The sequence below is a fragment of the Schistocerca gregaria genome, chromosome 1, assembly GCF_023897955.1.
Source record: "Schistocerca gregaria isolate iqSchGreg1 chromosome 1, iqSchGreg1.2, whole genome shotgun sequence".
NCBI classification, from domain to species: Eukaryota; Metazoa; Arthropoda; class Insecta; order Orthoptera; family Acrididae; genus Schistocerca; species Schistocerca gregaria.
In genome coordinates, this window is record NC_064920.1 from 663,263,759 (window position 1) to 663,269,949 (window position 6,191).

Sequence of the window (6,191 nt, forward strand, 5' to 3'; positions counted from 1 at the left end):
AGTATTGGGGCATCCAGAGAATATCGATTTAGTCCGTACCGACCCGAGAAAATAAGAGCAATCCTCGCCACATTTGTGGTTTGAGACGTTTTCTCGGAATGTACTAGTCCTACTGGCCTGTGTAAAGGACTTCTTTACTAAGGCTTGTCCCTTGCAACATCTGCTACAAAGAGACGCCAAATTTTCCTGGAACGAGCTGCAAGACAGATCTTGTCCTTAAGGAAGCGCCAACGTATTATTTAGCCCTAGTATTGTATGACGAGAATGCCGATCACAGTTCAGGAAGGTATTAAAAAGGTGATAGATCATGCTTCCAGAGTAGTGTTCAGCTCCAAAATGAACTACTCTACAATCGAGAAAGAGCGCCTTGCCAGCGTGGATTCATGCACGTTGTACTTTATGTGTCGCAGATCATCGTCTATGGCGCTTGTGTATCTGTGGCCGCAATGTGCAGTGCTGCGAACTGCGAGTCGAGGAGGTTGGAGCAAATGCTTTCTGGCTCACTCTGAAGATAGCTGAACGATATACAGCCTAAATATTAGAAGAAAAAGCGGCAATTACACGGATGCACACCTGAAATTTAATGTAGCTGTCATTGCCCCGCGAAAACATGAAGATGCGGAGCAACGTTGATGACATCTTAGTCAACCCTGCGTTAAATGGCATTGCAACTAAACAGAGGAAAGATTCAACACTAATGAAAACCTAAGAAGCCTTGAAGAAGGTCGAATGAGCGAAAGAGAATTAGCAGACCATCGTGTAAGAGGAACTATGATCCAATCGGGCAAAAATTGTTGCTCGTCTTTACAGCTCATTTACGGCTAGCTGTATTGAATTATTTTTATGACGCTCCAACATCTGGTCACCTTGGATATGTGAAGACTTTAGACGGAATCAGACACAGGTGTCAGTGGACAGGTCTCTACGGATTCTTTAGACACTATAACAGATACTGTAAGAAAAGCCAACGACGGAAACACTAGCCGCAGATGACTTCGGGGCAGCTGTCTACGATGGCTAGTTACAAAGTTTTTAGTATCACCTCGAAAAACAAAGAAACTTGGTGATGGTGTCATTCCTTCTCATCATTGTAGCCTTCGATGCGATATTTTGCGGTGAAGGAAAATTTTAAATGAAAAGAAACAGCAACTGGGATTGTGTGCTGAGCAGTTGCACTGAGACATAGTCGTAGAGCAACAACACCCCTTTTAACAGCTTCCCATACCATTTGGTCTTGGTAGCCTTATGTAACCTGGTCAAGTGATTTCGATAGTACGGTGCACGGCGCACCACTAATGGGCCAGAAACCAGATAATGCATGGTTTATTCAAGAGAAACAGCTTCATAAACTAAGGAAGTCAATACGTTGGTTCACCTCTCACCCTTTTTCAAGCAGTTTTTCCGCTTGCCACTGATTGGCAGAATTGTTGGATGTCCGTCTGAGGGATCTCGTGCCAAATCCGTCGAATTGGTGCGGTAGATAGTCAAAACCCCGAGCTGGTTAGAGGTTCCACTGTAATAGTGTGGCGCCTGTGCAGTAGGAGTGATATGGGACCCAGATACGTCTAGATACGGCTCTCAAAGGTGACACGTACGTAAGCATCCTGTCTGATCACCTGCGTCCATTCATGGCCATTGTGCATTCCGACAGACTTGGGAAATGCCAGCAGAACACTTCGACAGCCTGTACCTCCAGAATTGCTACAGAGTGGCTCCAAGAACACTCTTCATGCTTCCGCTGGCCACCGAACATCCCAGACGAACGATATTGAGCATATCTGCGATGCCTTGCAACGTGCTGTTCGGAAGAGTTCTCCACACCCCCTCGTACTGTTACGGATTTATGGACAGCACTGCAGAATTCATGGTGTCAGTTCCGTCTAGAACTAATTCAGACCGAGCGAGGTGGCGCAGTGGTTAGCACACTGGCTTCGCATTCGGGAGGACGACAATTGAAGTTCGCGTCCGGCCATCCTGATTTAGGTTTTCCTAAATCGCTTCAGGAAAATGTCGGGATGGTTCCTTCGCAAGGGCACGGGGCGACGTCTTTCCCCATCTTTCCCTAAATCGATGGGGCCGATGACCTCGCTGTTTGGTCCCCTTACCCGAACGAACCAACCAGTACTTAGACATTAGTTGAGTCTATATCTCGTCGTGTTGCGGTACTTTTGCTTGCTCGCGGTGACCCTACTCGGTATTAGGCAGGTGTACCAGTTTCTTTGGGGCTTCAGCGTATCTTCCAATATGTCATACGTAGTTCTTAGCTTGATTCACTTTTTAGGTGATTAAATATTCATTTAGGCATAACTAAACATGTATTTTAAATTCGTGTTGCTTACGTATAATCTAAAACACTATTTAAAAGAGCAGCTCCCTGTGAATAGACAAGTTAATTTGAGTATGTACAGGCAATATGTTTTCATTGCCATAATAATCTGTCTCTCTCCGTCCAAACACGCCTTGAAAGGCCCAACTTTACGACCAACCATCGTGTCATCTTCACCCGATAGGGGTCACTGGATGCGGTTAGGCAGGAGCATATGGTCAGCATTTCGCTCTCCCGATCGTTGTCAGTTTTCGTGACCGAAACCACTACGTCTCAGACAAGTAGCTCCTAAAATTGGCCATAAGATCAGAGTGTACTCCATCTGCCGACAGAGCTTGGCAGACCCAAATGATCACCTTCCCAAGTACTAGCCAAGTCCGACAGGGTTAACTTCGGTGATCTTACGTGGACCGGTGTTACCACTGCGGCAAGGCCGTTGGCTGTGTGCATAATACAAAGTGTCCATAATTAAAGTTTCGGTTTCAGAACGCTGTAGAAAGAGAACCACAGCTCACAATGTCAAATTTGAAGAGCATATTATTGACGCAGGGGGAAACGTCATTTACCAAGAGATGATGCTGTAAGCGTCATAATATGCACACCAACAGATGTGCAACACACAGCTGTTCCTCAGTTTGTGTCTGAGACGCCCTACGTGACTGCCTTCGTGAAGGACCGTGCGCTGCTGGTAAAGGTCTTTTACAAGCACGGTGATTGTGGGCCCGGAGCCCAGCAGAAGTCAAGGGTACCAGAAAAAGGCCTTAAGCCGATTTCTGCTAAGGTCTGGAGAAAGTGATTACAAAAAATCGAAGGTAGGTTCTCTGCAGTGCAGTGTGGCAGAGGGAGGAAAGAAGATGATCTGACATCTGTCGAAGATGTGATCAGGGCATCGAAGTAGGGGTCGACTGGTGATGTGTAAATATGCAGTGCACGGTATATTGCGCGAACACTCCATGGAACATTCTGTGGAAGGACGAAGCTCATTTCCAGGGACGTGTCAATACGCAGAACTGCATAATATGGACAACGGAAAATTCGCTCGCACGTCGCTTCATTCTGCAAAGTTGCCTGTATGGTGCGGCTTGACTACATCGTTTGTTTTTATGAAGATGGCTCTCCTCAGCAAACTGCACAGCCAGTGAAGCGGCTGCAGAAGTATTACGGAAATCTTTCGAATTATCAGCCGTTATTTCCCTACAGTCTGGCAGTCCAGGTCGCCTGAGCTTAATCCGCGTGACTTCCGGCTGGGGAGTTGTCTGAAATACGAGGTATACTGAGTTCAGTTCCGGCTACAAACGACGCTGAAAATTGAAGGCAAACATTGCGCAACCCATTCAGAACGTGACCCTTGGAGACACACCAATCTATTGTCCTGGTAGGTCGAAAAATTATCGTCGGGCAGAGGCGTATTTTGGCGGTGTAACGATAGCATATGATGTTGCACTGAGACGAATTTCTGACCTTTCTCTTCTAAGATGGCAGGACGGTAAGTTGTCCATAAGTCTGAGCTCAAGTTCTCTTGCGGTAGTAACGTTATAGGCAATGCGCTGCAAGTGGCCACTCAATATTTTAACTATTGTAGGGTCTTAATAAATTTGATTTTGACTTAAATTTAGAAATTTGCAGCTAGTTTGAACTCTACTTTTTGCGTCAGACTATGAGCAGTCAGGAAATCTGATTGTGGCTAGATAACGAGAAAAACAAACTTTATAAATGCTTAAGAAAATTTATAGTTTATTCAGCATACTGTTAAGTTTTAACTGTGTGGGTTCAAATGGTTCAAATGGCTCTAAGCACTATGGGACTTAACTTCTGAGGTCTTAAGTTCCCTAGAATTTAGAGGTACTTAAACCTAACTAATCTAAGGACATCACACACGTCCATGCCCGAGGCGGATTCGAACCTGCGACCGTAGTAGCCGCGCCTTTCCGGACTGAAGAACCTAGAACCACTCGGTCACCGCGGCCGGCTAACTGTGCGGGTTGGCTGTTGATTTATGAACAGTTAATGCAACGTAACACATAATATAATGTTCATTTACTATAAACAGTTCATAGTGGTAATCCGTTTATAATCAAATCGCATGTACACAAATTTTAGTGCATGTATACTGTTATTTGACGCTATACGTCAATACTTTTTGTAAGGCTACCATTTTCAAAGGGTAGATTAATAACCAACTAACAATAAACCGTTGGCGTAGTTTACCATTACTCATCCTAATCGACTAATCACAAAAATTTATGATTAATTTTATTTATGTTAATCCACAGAGTTGCCATTCCATTTGACTGTAGGAATAGGCATGAAACCTATTCATTTTCACAATTTCTAACACGGCTGTCAGGCAGCAACCGCACAAGAATGTGATTTGCATAATACAACCAACGGTTTACAACAATATTTTATTTTAACCTGGTTATATGGTTTAAATTTTGTATTATGAAGAAGTATTTTAGATGACGAGAGTATTTTTCTCGTAAATCTGTTCACCTGTTGCTACATGTACGTGTTTGGCTTTACAGATGAAGAAACCCATAATCTGTGTAGAAACCAGATTAAAGTAAACTGTTGCTGAAACTGGTTGGCTGTATTATACCAATGATATTATTTTTCAGCTAGCTTAGCTACGAGGCAAAAGTATGACTTTGTGGTCCGTTGCCATCTGATGTGTTCAGGTAGAGTGCACAATGCATGCCTCTATTTAAATGTATCAGACAATTCGGTTATCACGCGGCCTTGTATGTCACGAAAACTCTTTATATATGGCACAGTCGCCGGCTTTAACAAGTCAAACTTTCAATCGCTGCTTTCTAAATTACGGGCTTTGGGGACCGGAGGCGACCGTGGTTTGCAGTCAATAGCATCACATACGAACACGTCTGGTGGAGGGTCCGTATCACAATGACAAATATGATCTGGCAGCGTTTATCCTCCTAGAAACCTTCTGGTAGGGTACATGCATCGTGACGCTGTATGCAGAACCGGGAATTGTCTGGAAAGACTAAGCTGTGCCCCTTCTGCGTTCACTCTTGTCATTTGGTGCTTCAGAGTCTGTGCGTCTCTTCTTACCGTTGTGTCATGGGAAACCACGGCTAGTGTGGATTTTTCACTAAAACTGGTGGTTTCTACCCTCCTTTTAGTGACGAAATATTGCTTCTAGTGGTTGGTGGGTTTTATACTAGAATTCAGTTTCACTTGCTGAAAATGCGATCTCTCAACCACTAAGCTATTTCGAAATATGTTATTTTGACATCAAACGAACAATCACACTCTACAGATTACATGCGGAGAATAACTGTAGAATGAACAGTATTTGGTTGCACCTAGCTATAGTTCATTTCAAGAGCGAAGGCTGATTGCGCAGGCGCAGGTAGTGCAGCAACCGGTTTCATTCAATGCGTGCTCACTTATTTCACTGTCGCTACGAATAACCACTGAGTGCTTGACGGCTCATGCAGGGTGCGTCACGTCAGATGTGCAGAAAAAGTAACTCGACTGTCGTAGTTCGTGGCGTGCACTATACAATTGTGATTCTCAGTATGTGGTATTATTTCACGACTTCACAGGTGTATAACTATGCCGAAACCACAATACACTCAAAAGTTTCTGGGTTCTTGACTCCAAGACCCACATTTAAAAGATTGGCCTCAAGTTATTGAAAATACTACGGGTCAGTCAGCGAGGTGCAAATTTTGTGGTATGGTTTTAAGGAGTCACTATGGAGATTTGAAGTCAAATGGGATGTCAGAGAAGCATCTACAAACCAAGAAGGTAAGCAAACTTTTTTAATGATTCATTGATCGGTTATACATTTTTCACCACTTTTTGACTAAGTAAATTATTGCAGTGTGAAAGTGTATTT